Genomic DNA, 17,532 nt, shown 5'->3' with positions numbered 1-17,532 from the left:
AGAACTGGTGGAAGCCCATCCATGCAGATGTGAGTGGCCGTCTCTGTATGTCTAGTTTAACCCCTTGCTAAACAATGTCGAAAGCTTTGCCTCCATAAAGGCGACAGCTTTATATAGTGGAAGTCTTACTTTAATAAACTACAAGAAATCCTAAAGGTCTGTATATTTATAGACAATTTTATTAAAGGTCACATTTTTCCTTTTGACAGTAAGCGCTTCTGTCAGCGGGTGCTTTAAAGGAATAGTTCTCTTGCATTACAACTTGATCTTGCAAACCCCCGCCGCCCTTCCCCAACCTATCTGCGTCAGGAAATTTTGAGAAGAAATAAACTCAGTTTTGTTGCTTAGGAGTTCTGCTAGCAAATTCATCAGATAAATGCCTTTCTAATTTCTGGGTTCATTTTGGCATTGACTTTAATTTCTATTGACTCCGCCTAGGCCAAAATTTCCCTCCTTGTTTCTTGGAGCTTGTCATGTGTTTTGTCTGACTGAGAGGGAATGGCTTCGGAAAAGGAATAGTTAGTTGACACAGGTTTCTCTTTCATAACAGTAAAGAAAACCCCAATCCTTTCTGACCATTTAAGATCATCAAGGAAGAATTCATTTTTGGTTGCTGCTGTGGAATTTGCAGCCACAAAGGATGAAGTTGATGAAGTCTCTTTTACTGTGTTTTTGTGTCTGCTGCTTCGCTAATTGTCATTTGATTGTGCTCCAAGCCTTGTGTTTTGTGGTCTAAGTGCAAAGCTTAGGTCCTTTATTTATTTATGGGGTTTCTTTGCAGGGGGAGGTGACAGTTTGAGTGCTGGTGTGATGATCAGATGTCTGACCAAGAAAGAACAGGGAGCCTTTCCTTATGAAATCTCACAAATACCAATGTCGTGAGTTTGATTAAGGATGTCGAAAGTACTTTAAATCACTGTGATGAGGAAGTGAAGTTAACACTGTGTTACTTTTCTCTTGCCCTTCTTTTTTTTCTCTGGGAACTGACTATCATTCAGTTAAATACTGACTAAATGTTTTGATATGAGGTGAGCTGTTTATGGGCGTGATTTTTCTGTGGGCACCGAGACTACCTTCAAGGCCAGGAATATTCGGTATATCCACATTACTTTAAGTACTCAAATTTGTCATACCCACAGCAGTTGAAACTCGAAAGCGCATGTTCTGTAGCCTGTATGAGCGCCTGTGTTGTAAACTGGTGAGCATTGCAACTTTGTGTATCCAGAAATGGAGACATGGTCTTTTCTTGACTACTGTCATCCAACTGTGAGATAGCTTTCCTCTTGTAATTCAGACATAAATTATTCTTAATCTTTTCTTTAAACTGACTGATGTCAATCAGTCGTGGGTGGGGTGTTGTGTTTTGTTTTGTTTTTTTTCCCCCTACTTGCATTGACCATGATAGGAGCAGAGGCTCAGCAGGCTCATTTGTTTTGTAAATGCCGGTGGTGGTTTGAGGGACAAGCTCCTCCTGACACTACCCAGCAATTGGTGGCCGTCCTGCAAGTAAGTGGTCGAAGCTAAACGGCACAACATAGGTAGGAAAAGCTTGCACAGACTGGTCTTCCAGCAGAGCGGTGGGGATGGCCATGGGTGCTTGCGAGCCCCAGATAGGCAGCAGCAGAGTCCTGTGAGGGAAAGGGGCCGGGGTTCAGTAGCTGGGGTTGGGAGGGAGGAGGAGGCGTTTGGGGCTGAGCCTCAGCGGACAGGGAGGAGGGCTGGGAAGGTGAGGTGCAGAACGAGAGACAGCCTTTGCAGGTGTGGCAACTGCTGAGGCCTTACGCGATGCTGAATGGGATGCCTGAAGAGTGCGTGTGAGGTGAGGAGAGGAGGAAGAAAGGTCCAAGCATGGATCTGATTCCCAGAGGTATCTGTTTACAGGGCTGCAAATCAGCAGTTCAATCTGTGAGAGAGGAGAGATTTCTGGCGTCGTTCCCTCTTTGGTGTGCGAGCTGGCTGTCCTGAACGTGCTGGGTACTTTGAGTCCCACTGTAAAGACCTTTCCATTTGCTGCGTGGGGAGTTAAAGCCTTATGAGGATTGTTTCGGAGCCAGAGATCTAACTTGAAGGCATCGAAGTGCACAGTTTGGTATTACTTCAGTCTGAAGTCTAAATCTGGCCCTTCGTCTTTTATATGGTCAGTGTGTGGAGGATTCAGCAAGAAACAGTGATGCTGCTTTTAGCATTTGTGACTCTCTTGTGTGTGTGGTGGGGTCATGGGACTTGCTGCAGAGTGTATGAGAATGGCATGGCTGTGCCATCAGAAACATAACATCTGTTACTATAGTTTAGATGTTCTCACACTTGGTGAACCACTTTATTTTTTATTTTAAGATCTCCACTAAAGATATCCATAACTGTGCACAAATATAGTTGCATTAAATAATGGAAATTAGCTATGGGAAAAGATGCTTCTAGGTCATCTAGATTATTGCTTCTGAAATGTTCACTTGAGCCTCCCTTCACAACGTAGGATGAAATAGTACTGCTGTTGCTCAGCTTTAGGAAATGCCCATGAGCACATCTGTTTAGGACAGGATGTACAAGTCGAATGAGGTGGGTTGACAGTTAAAATCTGACTGGCCAACACATGGCTGTGGCAAATGGCAAGACGTGTAGTGTTCTCTTTCCTCAAGAACTGGATTTATTTTTTTTGGCTTCAGATCCTCATAAATAGCCTGGTTTTGCTGGTCTGTGGCTCACAGCCCTGTTCTCCAGCTCCTGGTAGTAGGTACCACCAAAATACATTTGTTACTTCTGCCTGTACCCCATTCCAGGCTTTGTGGAGTCAGGAAGCATCCTGCCAGTTTCCAGTACTTTTATCCCAATTTAGCTCTTCTCCTGCAGGCTTCTGCCACTTGCATTTGTTGTCTCTCTCTGCTATGCTCCTCTGCATTGCAATGTGACCTGCCACAGGGAATACCCACTCTTTGGAGAGAGGAGCACCCTGCACCAAGCTGAAGTAATACATCTCCTTAACGTTTTGTCCTGAAAAAGAGGAGCACATATCTGAGCTGGTGTGTGGTAACTGTCCTTGCATGCGGCTATACACTGTAGCATCCCTTGGGGTGTATATATCCCTCAGTCTCTGATGTAGGGAAGAGAGAGGTAAGGGTGGAATAACTACTTGGGATTGCTTTGCTCTCACCAGCACGCAGTGATATGCACATGTACTATGGCGTAGCTGATGCACAGTATTTGTTGCTCCACAGCAACTTGTCTGTGTGGCTATGTGCAGTCCTCAGTGCAGACAGGCCGAACAAACCGCTTTGTGCAGTCCTCTTCTTTCTACTCGGGTCCCATGTGTTGTTGCCTTGCCCTCGGGCCAGTTTGAGAAACGCTGAGCCGGAGCATGTTGTCTTGGCAGCACAGCTACCAGGACTCTTGTCCAATCTTTGTTTAAACGTCAAGAGCTGCAGCCTCCGATCCTTCCCCTGGGGACATGGACCAGCAGTTCTGGTCTGTCAGGACGTTTCCTTAATGTTAAGCCTGAACTTTTTTTTTCTTAAACTTACCCCATTACATCTGATCTCTTACAGACCCATGCCTTTGTTTCACTAATGTTAATATCCTACCAGTATATGGAGAATATAAACAACTTTGCGTGCACCTTAGCTTAGGTGTTTAAGTTTAAATCCCGCATGTATGTCGGTCTCAGTAGCTTTTCCCTGTAAGGGCAGTTGTTTCAGCCCCTGACTCGCTTTTTTGTATGTATATGTTAATTATATTGTGTAACAAGTAATTTCAAGCAATGAATAAGAAGCTTTGAGTATTTTGCGGAATGGCTGGCGCTACACACGTGCTAAATATCTGCTGCGTTGGGTCACCATCTGAGTGCCTAGGGGCCCAGCACTTCAGAGCATTTCATAAAACGGCTCGATGTTACTTGTTAGTTGCCTTATGAAACCTATCCTTCTAGACATCCTGCTGCATTGTTTGCCTGAAAATGGGGTAAGCCGCTGTGGGAAATTGTTTTTCCAGCAAAATTTAATTGGTTGCTGGGAATTACTAAGTCACTGGTTATTATTAAGAATTGGCTTGTTGCTGTGTAAAGGTGTAATGAAATATTTTTGTGACAGTGGAAGGAAGCGAAGGTGCTAGAGAATTGCAGGCTTTGCTAGATGCTTCCCACATCTCTGACCTACCTTAAGGTGAGATGTACTATCTTTAGATTTCTACAATGAGATTGTGAATTTATACTGAATTACTTTTTTGGCTAAGCCAATGTGGAAGAGAGGTGAAAATCGAGAAGCTGCTGAATACTCACTGTAGTTAGCACTGTTAGAAGCTTGTGAAGAAGCAGCATCAGATCACAGTTTATTACAAGCAAAAATCCAGCCCTGTTTGTTATGAATACTTAGTAGGGATTTTAGAAGACTTTTCTTAAAGCTTAGTGACTTTTTCTTTTCTACTTCTAGTCCCCGTAGGATAAGTATTGCTGGGAAGTATCTCTTCGGTTAAATACGATGGATACTGTTTTGGTATTTGGATACTTGTTCCTATTATGATTTTTCCAGAACTGTAAGGGGAAGAGAGTACCGTTACCTTCCTGCTTCATACTATAATTTATTTATAATCTCAAATACTACTGCCTTTATTTCCTGTGCTGTCTTGGTAGTATTAAAATCTTGATCTGCCTTTTGTAAGAGATCTGTGTAATGTTACTGGTAGTCCATGGGGATCTGGCTACATGTGTTAAATATCTGAAAGTCTGTAAAAAATTGGAAATAATAAAATGATTATCTAATACCTTTCCCACATAAGTAGCTGTTATATCCATGGGATTATTTATTGTGAAGGAGACGTGAAGCATCACAAGACCAGCTTTCTAATTCAGTCTCAGAAGTCAGTTGTGAGGTGGGAATTGCACAGTAGATGATGCAAGTTATCAGACAATACATGTTATCAGAAGCAAGCTAAGGAAATGTGGATTAGGTGAAATGCTCACAGGAATGTTTGCAGCTGCTTAGAAAACTGAGAGGGCAGTTACTAATTAGTTTCAAACAAGACAGGTGAATTTGAGATTTAAGTGGTCTCTCCTAGGTCCAGTATTAATTAATATTTGCCATTAATGATGTGGGTGAAGGAATGAGGACTATGCTCATTAAATACCCGGATGAAACTAGGTGGAGCTGCGTGTCTATTTGAGAAGATGCTTTGAACTTACAGTTATTTTGAGAGACTGGAGAAGGAGTCTGGAAGGAGGGGTTGGATGGGGCTGAGCAGGGGGCTGAGGGGCAGCTCTGCAGCAGGAGGGTTGGCTGCACGCCTGCCGGCTGGGAGCGATGGGCCCAGCAGCAATAACTGCTCACGGCCAGGACGTGAGGCAACAGGGCCATGCTGTTGCAAAAGCAAACGCACTGGAGTTTGTACATAGAATTATTATTTGCGACTCACATGACAGTAAAGGATGTTGTTCTGTAACAAGAAAAGAGTATTTTCTGTGTAGGGGAGGGTTCGGCTGATAGACTTCGCCCAGATTTGAGCATCGCAACCTCATAGTGGTTTTGTGTGCCAGCCCTAGAAAGGGTGATGGAGAGCAGCAACCAGAAGGATCAGAAATGTAGAAAACGTGGCCTATGAGCAGAGGGTGAACTAACTGGGTTTTATTTAGTCTGGAGAAAAGACTAGGATGTACTAACAAAAAGAGTTAAGCGTGGTGTTCAAACATGAAGTTAACTGCGTGAAGAAGAAAGGGATGATCTCTTCAGGGTCCAGTGCAGAGAGAGACCTGGTAAAGGGCTTGAGCCACGTTGAGGGAGATGTGTGCTTTAAGTGCCGGGACAAGCTTTCTGGCAGTAAGGGTCATGCAGAGTGGAAGGGGCTCACCTGGAGAGGCTGCGGAGCCTCTGTTAGGCACAGTCGAAGCTCTTGGTCCTATCTCGGTGCCCTATTCCAGGACCCTAGCAGATCTTTTTTTCTGCAACCATCTCTTTTTTTGAAAATGGCAGTGCAGTGTGTGGGATGGTTAAGGAGAGAAGCACGAAGCACTGTTTTCAACCAGTGCAATTCTTGTTTTGGAGGCTTGGCTGTTGGTAAGTACTATGGTAAATTACAGAGGGAATGATAGCATAACAGTAGTGATAACTGGAAAAAATAGGTCTTTGTTCCAAATGGCTTTCTGTTGTTAAAAGTTGTATTTTAAGAAATAAATCTTCCTGATGTTTTTCCCCTGGTGACGCTTAGTTTCCAGGCAGTATTTATGAAAAGCTACTGTGCATTTCTAAGTTTTGTTTTCTGTGTCTACATTTTCCTTTAGTTCCTATAAGTTTTTGTTTGGTTGGGGTTTGGTTGGTTGGTTGGTTTTTTGCTTTTCTGTTTCTCCATGCCAGTTTCTGTTGCTGCCCCATTGCTTTTTCAAATGCACCCGGGGAGTAGAAATGCAGAGTCTGTTGGCACAGTGTGTGCGGAGAGGAGGGTGAGCATCTCGTGTGCGTTGGTTACTCCGCTACTGAACTTGCTGCTGATGGGGAGGTTGGGGGGTTGGCACCCTTCCAGGCTGGGGAGCACTCTTCTGGTTTTTTACCTACTAGTGAAGAGCCCCCTGCACGTTAATTAGAGGTGAATTAGTTTAATGTTTCTGAATCAGTATGTTAAGACTGGCTTTCCAAAAAAAAAAAAAAAATCACAAAACAAAAAAACCACCCCCAAGAAGGGAGTGGTATTTTGTGGGGTCAGCTATATCTTTCATGCTATTTTGTATATTTGTACGTGGTTGTGAAATAAGTAAATTTGGGACTGAAGATTATGACTCTATAGTGTAAGGGTTAGAGAAAGAAAAGATTTTTAGTTGAACCTTTTGGTATTTCAGAGTTCATCTTGGCATTTAACTGAGCAAACAAATGTGTTTTTAATGAAGAGTTCAAAAATATATTAGTTTTGTGGTTCAGCTGGGAGGCAAAAGCTGTGGTTTTGTTCACACTTAAAAGTTGTAGGCTGCATTGCATTTTAATGATGCCATTTGAGCTCCCACAACCAGGGCTTTGCTTGTGTTTCTACGGAAAACTTACATTAAAGGGGTTCAATCGGGACACTAAAGAGTTATCCCATAATGAGACATCCCATAAGAAAATTTGTTCGAAGTCATGTTTGAAAAATTGATCCAGGCATTTATTCATTTTTTCACTTTGTCTCTTCTCTTTCCCTCCCTCCCCCAGTGCATTTTGTGGGTGAGGCTCTTGGCGTTTCTTAGCTGTGAGATAGAGGCAGCATTAAATACCGGGGTTTTGCGGCAGAGCAGCAGTGGGCTTTTAAAGTGAGTGCCTCCGATCAGCCCCACTCTCTGTGTGTCTGCTCCGCACACCGTGCTTCTGCGTGCAAGCTGGGTCCCTCTGGATGGAGACTGGAGGCTCCCATCACTGCTCGTGCCAAGTGCACTTCGTCTCCTGCTCACAGACCCTGTGGATCGCTTCAGGCCATGTGTGTGGTGGTGGTGGTGAGCGTATCTGCTTATATCAAGTTAAAAATCCGACCCACGGAGCGTGATTCATGTTTTGGCAACCTTGGCTCTGGTACCGCTTTGATCTACAGATCTTCTCGTGTTGCTCAAAATTAATTGCTTAATGTGGGGTATAGCCAGAGACTGTCAAGGAGATGGGAAGAGGAAACTGGGATGATTTAAAAAAAAAAAAACCAACACCAAACCAAAAAACTCCCACACAAACATAAAAACACCAAAGACAAAACTTTAAATCAAAGAAAATTAACATAACCAAAACTTCAAAATTTTGTAAGGTTAACAGGAGCTATAATTATTGTGTGTTCCCCTTCTTCCCCCCCCCGCCACAATTGTAAGGAAATGTTTTTCTTTGATGCCACAGCCTAAGTTGAGCAACAATAGTTCTTAAGTAATAGGATCTGTGCCACTCCTCAGTGGATGGGTGGTGGTATCCTTTTCTTGTACTGCAGATGGGTGGAGAAGCAGAAATGTTACAGCATGGTGCTGACACTTTGGCCAGAAACTGCCTCATTTCAGTTAGAAAGACATTGCCGTTCCCCCCTCCCCCTTTTTATTCTTTTTCTTCTGGCAGGGTATGCAGTTATCAGTTCCATGGTTTCACTCGAATTTCTGCTCTCTAATACTTTGTTCCCCAGCTCGTAGCAGTCCTGTTTTTGTTAGCTTTTTACTCTTAAAGCATGGGGTGGACTGCCTGTCAGGACAGACCCTGGTCTAACTGCTGACATCTCCAAGGAGTGCTGCAACTAATCTGTTGGGTGTAACAACTTTTAATGCTTTTGCTATGTCCATTACAATAGGACACAAAGCATACATGTACATGATCCTGCAGGAGGGGAATGCGGGCAGTTGGTGGAGGGAAAATTTCCTTCTGTTCCCATACTTAACATTGCTCAAGGCTTGGGACTAGATTAAAAAGGGCAAGTAAGCAGAATCCCTGCCAGGGAAGCTGAGCTATCCAGGATTGTCAAGGAGAGGTCTGAAGGAATGTCTTGAGGAATTAAGGCAGGAGCCACATGGAGCTTTCCCTCTATACTTATTTTTTGTTTGCCCTCCTATGAATTTGTAAACATGCTTGGTTCATGGAAGACCCTTTAGAAGGAAGAAAGCATCAGTGTATTTGGAGAAATTAGCCCCTTAAGTCAGCTGAATAATCGTGCAGCTACGTGAACGTTTTGTTTTGTATTCCCAAAACAGGATGGAGAATATACTAATTAAAGTTTCATTTTGTTGGTATTGGTAAAGTTGGTTCCCATTCATGTTAAGAGGATGACAAAGTCGACTTTGAGATTATTCTTCTGAATTTACTTTTAATTGTAGTACTTTGTGTATTTATATTGTAGTATGTGTATATACAGCTGATGCGTTTAATTTTTCCATGTATTAAGTGAGAATTATGGAATTTAAGGGTTTATGTTACGGAGGTATCATTTTCTTGGGAAAATTGCAATAAAAATATAATATACCCTTCACTTACTTGCCAAAAATTAAACTGTAGCTCAAACATGAAATGCCTGATGTCACTCCTACTACCTAAATAGCACTCCTTTCATTTTTTTAGGAGCTTGTGATGTCATCAGCTGAAGCGAAAACATCTACCTCATGACCTGGCATGTAAGTGAAGGGGGAACTGATATTTAAAAAACAAAAACCAAATGTGTGTATTGGTGTTTACAAAGTGTAAATTGAACCTATATACCTTCAGCATTCAGATATCACCTTTTAAATGAAAGCTTTGTGGATTTTAAAGGAATATAAAGTCTTTTAAAGGACAGGAAGTCATAAAAGAAGTTGTTAACAATGCGGTTTCAGCCTGCAGAACTTCTTGTAATAATTTCAGTTAAAATCTGTCTTGATGTACCCCGTAATGCTTGGAAGGCTGGTAGGCATAGACGGAATAATTTTATCTTACCGCAATATTTACATGTGCTGCTTCTACTCCTTTTTATTCTGTGCTTCTCTTCTGGATATAAATTTTGATAGTTGTGATGAATACATACAGTAGACAGTGATACCCTTCCTAAAATTAAAAACTCTGGTTGCGCACAAGGTTTAGTTTCTTTTACGTACTCAGATACTTCACAGTAAACTTCCTGCAGTTTTGTCACACTTCTATTTTTTTCCCTTAAGTAAGCAAAAATATTTCAATCCTCTGCAGAGGCGTTTTCAGAGACTTTTTTTTTTTTTTTTTTTTTTTGGTCCGCTCGCTCTCTGCTTTTCTTTTATGTGGCTTAGAGGATTAAAGTGCCGTCATTGCTTTGAGGGGCTGATGTCAGCAGTGAGCTGGGTATTCCTAATTAGTGCCAACACCTGTACCTCATTATGAAGCCTCGTTGAAGCTGTCCAGTGAACCAAGGTAGCCGGTCTCTGTTGCATGGCTCTAATGTGATTATAAAGCCCTCTCCTGATGGCAAGTTTTATTACTTATTCAACTTTTGGTCTGATGTGGAAAGTGAAGCTAAGCTGAGCCATTTGGCTGGCTACCAAAGATCATAAGGAGTGGCAAAGAGAAGGGATGCAGTCATCTCAATTTCAAGACTTCTGCTTCAAAGCTTGCTTCTCCTTTGACTGTTTAAATAAAAAAAAAAGAGGGGGGGGGAGTTTTTTTCTAGTTTTCGGTGTCAGATACTCTGAATTTAGAGACCAGATCTACAGACTCCAGCTGGGCTCTGAACATCTGAGTGCAGTTGCTATTGTGCATAACCCATTGATTTTCTGCAAATAGAGCTTTGGCCTTGACTACTCTTGTACCATCCCTTTGTCTTTGAGGGGTCAGGGCTTAGCAGTTCTTTTCTACGCAGAACCAGCATTGGTCTCTCCTCCCACCTGATTCTGTACTGTTAGCAGGGCTACAATGCAATGTGCTTTGCCATTGCAGTTGGAAAATACAACCTCAGACAGATTTGACTAGTAAAATTAATGGCTCAGATGGGGTGGATCGCTATCATGTTTGGGCTTTACAGACAAAAGTTTAAGCACAGTTACTTTTTTCTAAGTAGTTTAAGTAGGTTTTTAAGAGTTTAGCTTACAGAATTTAAGCATGCAGCAACACAATGCTGGCTGCAGGTTTTGGGTTATTTCTCTGTGAGTGAGGAGACAGGATAACTTCAGGTGTGTTTCTTGGCAAGGTTTGAGATAATAAACCTGTAAGAATTCACATGAGAACACTGCTAGTTATCCAGATTTGGAAAAATGGAAGGAAATGGAAGTGTAGTGGATTCTTAAACTTCAGACATGGAATTGAAAGGCTAATTATTAAAGGATTGAATCTCTGCAGAGTAGAAGCCTTGGAGGGAAAAAAAAGAGGAGTAATTAAATAGGCATAAACTTCTGCGTGTTTTTCTGTATTAAATATCTGTCAGCTTACTAACATGTTACTTACAAGAATGCCTTACTGATCAGCTTCAGGAAAGCTATAATTCACATTATTCCTGCTCTGTAAAAGTGCTAACCGTCAAGCTATTATCTATTCTGATTTTGGATACTTTAAAAGGTTTTGGGTCTTGAGAAATTCTCACAGCCCCTTTGGTTTTGTGGTGGGGTTTGGGTTTTGGTTTTTCTGTTTTGGTTTCTTTTTTTTTTTTTTTTAATTTCCTTATCTTAAAGTTGATCTAGCCATGTTTAAGTCCTTGCAGCACATTCTTTTTAGTGTTCTCTTAGCTTTGTGCAACCTTCACTGCAATACCTAGAAATGGAATAAAGCATTTGTTTGCAACTATGTATGTTGGTAGATATTCATGTCACATTTAGACATGACTTACAGGAGTTGGGAATAGATATAAATAGGTGCATCTCTGCTACTTTGTGGCAGATATTAAAAATGACAAGAAAAAAAAGACAAAGTAACAGATTTCAAAGCAGTTGTTTTTGTAAAACAGTTCCTTAATAGCTATATGAAACTCAAACCAGTGAATTTAACAATGCTTAATAGTGTTTTTAAGACTAAAGTGTTTAATGTATATAAGGCATACCTGTGCCTCCACGGGCAGTAAGGTGAGGCAGAGACTGCTCTTTCCTTTGCACAGATTTGTGAGGTGCAGCAGTAGTTTTTGTGTGTGCGTGCATGCATATGCACACGTTTTTCAGGTTGTTCCAGGATGCTTTTTGTTTCTCCTTTCATTCTTTTGGGTTCTCCAAAAGAAGATCCTGAATGGATAGTGCTGTAAGGTGCATGTAGGCTATATTTGCACAGCATGCTTATTTAATTTTTTTTTTTTTAATAAAAAGCAACAGCTCTAACCTAGGGAGTGACCTAATCTTTTACTTAATCATTTTGACCAAAATAGCTCTCGACAGTGAACAGCAATTAACAAACTCTTCAGGGCAACAGTATGTCAACTGTCAGAATCTCTGGTTGTTGTGCTTATCAAAATCAGAATCTTGTCTGATAAACATACTCATTTCAGTATTTACCATGGCCCTATAGATCACCTATCTGATCTCTAGTCCACAGAGATCAGGTTGGGAACTGATATATTAAAAAAATAAAATCCATCGTGCAGAGGTGAATTGTTATGAGTAATTCTGGTTTCAGATGAGCTCCCTTACTGAATTAGGTCAATTAGTGTCTCTGATAATGGTGAACAGTGGACACCCAGGGAAATAAAGCATTATAAAGCTCGGATAGACTGTTTCTTGTAAAATTTTGACTTTGGGATTTCCAGCAGATTGACACGACATATCGTGTTTAATAGCCGTTGTCCTCCATTTGCCTAACTCTCTTCAATCTTTTTACTTTTCAACCCCTGCAACATCCTGTAGCATTGAGTTTCACTAAGTAAATTTGTACAAAATGGCTTTTTTTTTTTTTCCTATTAATGACTTTCCTTTGAAGTTTGTCCCATAACTTTGTGTGCCCCTTATCTTCTGGGCCATGAGAAGCAGTGAGGAGTCTCTTCATCCTGTTCACTTTACTGCTTGTGGCAGATCTCTCCTATTCTGCATCCTCCTTTCTCAGCTGGGTAGTCTCAGTCTGTTTAATCTCTTACCCTAAAGCCATCGCAAACTTCCCTTACAACTGTAGTTGGAGGTTCACGTTCTGCAAATACTTTTTCTCCAGTGGTGCCAGGGGGAGGGAGAAGATACTCCCTTGCTCTTAAGCCCAGATGAGTGATCTACTAGCGTTGCTTATCCATAAAGCTTTCTCCATGTGGCTCAGTGGGTGTAGCAAATTAAACCAGACAGGCTTGTATCAGTGCTTGTCACCACTGCTCTTGGGCCTTGCCAGAAGGACGCCTCTCTTGTATCAAGGCGCAGCTCTCCGTGCTGTTCTCCTCCTACAGTAGTTTCTGTTACAGCCAATTTGGGAAAGCCCAAGGACCCCATTTTTAAAGGCATTCAATGAATGTGTGTGTTTTCATCTTCTTAAGACCTTTCAGAAGTGTCCCGCAGGTGCTGTGGCGTGGCTGTGCATGTATTAACTGGGAGCCATAGCTGGTGTTGGGGTAGGCAGCAGTGCTCAGCCTCCCTGGCGAGGACGTCTGAGGGAGCAGATGGACTGTGCCTGAGCTGCTCCTGGGTCACAGCTTCAGTGTGAACAACCAGTAGCTTTTGCTGTTGCAGAGCTGGGGAAGGTGGATGGTAGAAGAGGAGTCTCAAGTGGCTTTATTCTGCCACGGCCCGAGAGCAGCTTCAGTTGTGCCTTCTCTCAGTTGCAGAGCCCCTGATAACTGATACAGCTGCAGCCTGCCCCGTGCCCTACAGCTGCGCAGGGTAAGAGCCTGCAGAGAAGGAGACTTCTTTACAGGTTTATAAAAACCTCACTGACCAACTGGAGTTGCACGTACAAAACATACCGACCGTGCAGGTTTTGCATTGCGTTGTGGAGTCTTAAGAGTGACTCTTCTGTAAAGGTGTTTTTGTTTTGTTCAATTTCATAGTTGCATTTTTAGTTGTAACCTCTCCTTTTCTCTCCCTGTTTCTCAGCAGAGATTTTATTACTGCTCTCGACAGCGTGGGATTCAGGTGCAGCAGCTGCAGCATGTTGTGGGCTCTTACCTATGAATAAAGATGTGGTGAGACACCTCCCTACTTCCACAGCTTGTAGGCATTTCCATTCTCCCTGTACAGGAGTGGAGAGTGGACAAAGGGAACTGCTCTGGAGTCAGATTCATTATCTCACACCCCCGCAGCTTTGGAAGGTCAGCTGTGATAGTTCCTTATCCTCATAGAATGGAAAGGATAGTATTTTCCTGTACTTTCTGACTCCACCTATTCAAGTACCAGTGCTGTTTGTGATCCACCCTGTGGAGCGGCACCTTTTTTCCTGTGCCAAAAAAAGCCACCTCTATTTACTCACTCAGCTTTAGCACAGCTCAAGTAGGACATGCTTTCCACTAGGAACAGTAGAAGGGTGGTGGTCTAGTCTTACTCATTTTAATCTTGTTTATTTAGTCAATGAGGAGGAAGAGGAAGGAGGAATTTAGAGGAGTGTTAATGGTCAGTCCTGATCAGTGTGTCCCCTCATTCAAAAAAAAAAAAAAAAAAAAGTACTTTGGCTTCAACTTGGCTGTTTGATGAGAAATTGAACCTTATGTGGTCTTCAGGATGCATCTCTTGACTGCTTTCTCAAACAAGATGTGGCATGTTAGAAACCATGGGCAAGTACAATCATCCTTTGGTTCCCCTTTCCAGGGCGGCATCAGCCCCAGTGGGCAAGTTTGCTGTTTATTTAGCCATTGCTGCATCTTGCGTTATGACAGAAGAAAATAGTAATTTTTCTTTTTGCCTCTGCTCTGTGGTTAAAAATGGACAAACATCAGTTGGTCAAAGTATCTCTTTCACGATGTCTTCTCCCACCTTAATTTGGTGATTCAGATAAACCTGGAATGCTATTTATGTTTTTATAAATCTATTTTAAATCTGTCTGACTAAAAGACCCCTCAGTGTCTTTGATGTGTTGTATATTACAGATTGTAGCACATAACATTAATTGACTGGCCATTAAAATTAATTTAAATTCATTAGTTATTAAGACAAATTGTGTTGTCTTTTTTAAACGAAAAAAAGTGCTTTAACAAATCTTGTAGTAAATTCTTGCTTACGTTTTGATGTTTTGACATGGAGAACTAAAATAATAGTGCAACTACATATAAATGTGTCGTGTGAAATGCTAGAAAATATAGTAGGATGTCAGTATTCAACCAATGATTTGGAATATTCCAAATATTATTTTGAGTTCTGGCTGTGACAGTACATTCCCTTTAATTGTTCCTATCCAGTGATCCCCTTGGTGCCCTTTTTTTACTTGAGAAAAACTTTAGCATCCAGAATGTTTATTTTCAACTTGTAAATGAAAACCATTTCTTGTCAAATGAGGGAAGAAATTGTCAACTTAATGTTTCCTATAGGAAAATATTTGTGTTCTTGTTTTCTCTTATCCTTTGAGTAGAATATAAAGACACAACTTGATGTTTCCTGCCTTTTGCAATCCTTTGGTTTTGTTAGTGATGCAAAACTGCAGCAAAGCCTCTTCAAAGCATTATAAGCAAGAAATAAATGAGTCAAAACAGATAAAATATTTAATGCAGGCTGCTGTTGTTGATTCTTTTATTATCTGAGATTTAGAAAAAAACAAAACAAGAATAGTGAAACCTACTTTAATTTATTTTATTAGCAAGTACCAAAAAATTAACTGATTCATTTAAGCGAGTATCTTGCAGGATATGAGAACTGTTGCCTATGCTATTAATAGAAAAGTGGTTTTTCTTAATCCCAAATATTGCATAGATTTCTAGATCCTTCCTTCCTTTGGTAATATTTCCTGCCCGTGTTTCTACCTTGTGATACTAGTTCCTTACCTGTGTTTTGTCATGAAAGCATGTATTAGTACAGCTGGAGAGCAGTGAAGCAGATACAAGTGGGCAACTGCTGGGAGCATCAGGCAGATAGGGCAAAGTGGCAGCTTCACTTGAACTAGTGTAATACTGGTTATTGCCTAAGTTTCAATTAAGTAGTGACGCTTCTGTTTTTTTTGCTTTGTTTTGCTTTTTATCCCCCCCCCGCTGTGGTGCAATTTCATCACTGTACAACAGGTCGACAATACTTAGTGACTTAGTGCATCACAGGGATTTTTCTTCTGTTCGACTCCACGTGTGCATCAGCAGGAAGGGCAGCGAGTGGCAAGGCTGCTGGCTACGCGCTTGGAAGACCTGGATGCAGCTGCCTGCTTTGCCAGAGGCTCCCTGCATGATGTATGGCTGCTCTGTGCCGCAGCTCTGAAATGTCAGGGCTTTCAGTGCTTGCTTAACAGGAGCTTATCGTGAGGGTAGATACGGTAAAGACTGCAAAACACTTAGAGCCAAGGTAACGTGAATCATACCAGTTCTTAAAATAGAAAGCCCAGCTAAACGCTCTCTGAGGGTTTTCTGCTCAGTCATATTGGTGAAGCGTGTGCGTGCTGCTCCTGTTTCTCACCGGCACTTGGCACGCCCGTGACTGCAGTCTCCTTGCAGATGCAGTGCATGTGGCCATCTTTGGGTGTCGAACCCCCGGGGGAGCTCCTGGGCAGCCAGCTCCTTGTTTACCTGGCTTAGCACTGGGTGTGATGACCCGGTACTGGTCCATTTTTAGTAACGCTATGTCCACACCAGTCTTTCATCAAAGCGGACATTGTCCTTAGCTTCATCTCTGTTGAGTAAGTACACATAGGCTTGTGGGGTTTTCTTTTTTCTTTTGCCCCTTGGTTATTAGATGCCTCAGCGTTAATGTCAGGTACGTGTTTTCTTCTGAGGGAGCCCTGTAAAACAGACAACACACAATCAGTAACTGCGTCTCCCCTGCTGAGCACTCTTCGGAGTGGACTAATTCCCCGAGCACGTGTAGCCGGGGTCGGTGCTTTTCCGTGATGCTTGGTGCACGTGTGTAGTTAGAGGGCTGTACGCGTGCTAGCCCCTGCCTCCTGGGTGCTTCCTTCAGGGATCGATTAGCTGCCGTGGAGTTTCCAACAGCCTGACAAGAGGTGGTTTCTTTGCGTGACACTGGCCTGAGGAAGGAAGAGCTGTGATAGCTTCCTTCTGGCCACATAGCACGCCTGCCTGCCCTGTGGGTCTGCCTGCCCCGCCGGCCACCTTGGCCTCCGGCGTCGACCTGCTGCGTGGTGGCCGAGATGGTTGCGCTCTACAGGCTGCCTGTGTGTTTAACGCCGCTGTGACTTTCCTGCTGAGAACTTGTTCCTCGTTTCACCGTGCTGGGGCTTTGTCGCTCCCCCAGGGAAGGCCTCCCAGCTGGGGCGGGCAGGAATGGAGCACCGGCGGGGTGTCGCGGCCCCTCAGCCGTGCGCGGGCAGCAATACCGAGCATGGTACCCTGCTGAGGGCAGCCGTTCCCTGTCCTGAGGGCCATGCCCTCGTTTTAGCCTTTCCCCTGACTGGGAGCGATGCTGGGAGGTGGGCGAGGAGCCGGGAGGTGGGTGAGGAGTGCTCACCGGGCCGCCGCCGGGCAGATGCGCCTCAGGCGTGCGAGCGTGGCAGTGCCAGGCAGCGCCGGCCTGGTTGTGGTTTCAGGGGAGGAAGTGCTTTTTTTCTTTTCCTTTATTTTAAAAGCAGGCTTTCGCTCGAACTCAGTCTGGTATTTTGAAGGAAATAATTTTTTTGTGTGTCCAAATCTCTACTGCTGTTTTAGGAAAACAATAGTTCTGTTAATAAACAGCTGGTGTAAAAACAGTGTTGTGTTCATGAGCGGCAAGTAATTATGAGGACTGAAATAGAGAGGAGCAGAACCACGTACGCCTTGGTGTATTTGCGTGAATTAATGACAGTCTGATGTTGTTTATTTTTTTAAATTGATTCTGCCCAGATTGGTATCGTCCTCAGGATGCTAATGCTAAAGCTGAAGTGTTCAATGGGCAGAAATATTTCCATGTCAGCCTGGCCCACCTGGCTGCCCTGTGTACAGGCCAACACATGCAGCTTGCTTCAAAGACAAAAATAAGGCTGCTCGGTCACTGACGGGTGTCAAGGAAGCACAGGGAAGAGCGCGATTTAATTTCTTTCTAGCCTCTTAGAGAGTTTCTGTTGAGGTAATGGTGGCACTGCGTGTGTTGCTAGTGACTTGCTCTTCTGAGAAGGATTTCTGATT

The 17,532-nt window shown here is 42.8% G+C and overlaps 1 protein-coding gene across 6 annotated transcripts in view; it reads left to right on the top strand.

The window, feature by feature from the left end:
* JADE3 (jade family PHD finger 3) overlaps positions 1-17,532 on the top strand; it is a 69,590-nt gene that overhangs the window by 9,541 nt on the left and 42,517 nt on the right. For 3 of the 6 annotated variants that reach the window (XM_075523277.1, XM_075523294.1, XM_075523287.1), the window contains one exon: positions 9,018-9,070. The exons of the other annotated variants lie outside the window; for them this stretch is intronic. The gene's annotated coding sequence lies outside the window, so the exon portion shown is untranslated. The remainder of the gene's footprint in view (positions 1-9,017; positions 9,071-17,532) is intronic. 6 annotated transcript variants of the gene reach the window in all.

The sequence above is a fragment of the Mycteria americana genome, chromosome 1 (genome assembly GCF_035582795.1).
Source record: "Mycteria americana isolate JAX WOST 10 ecotype Jacksonville Zoo and Gardens chromosome 1, USCA_MyAme_1.0, whole genome shotgun sequence".
In the NCBI taxonomy this organism is placed as follows: Eukaryota; Metazoa; Chordata; class Aves; order Ciconiiformes; family Ciconiidae; genus Mycteria; species Mycteria americana.
Note: the sequence above shows the minus strand (reverse complement) of the source record. Positions and strands in the feature narration are given on the sequence as shown.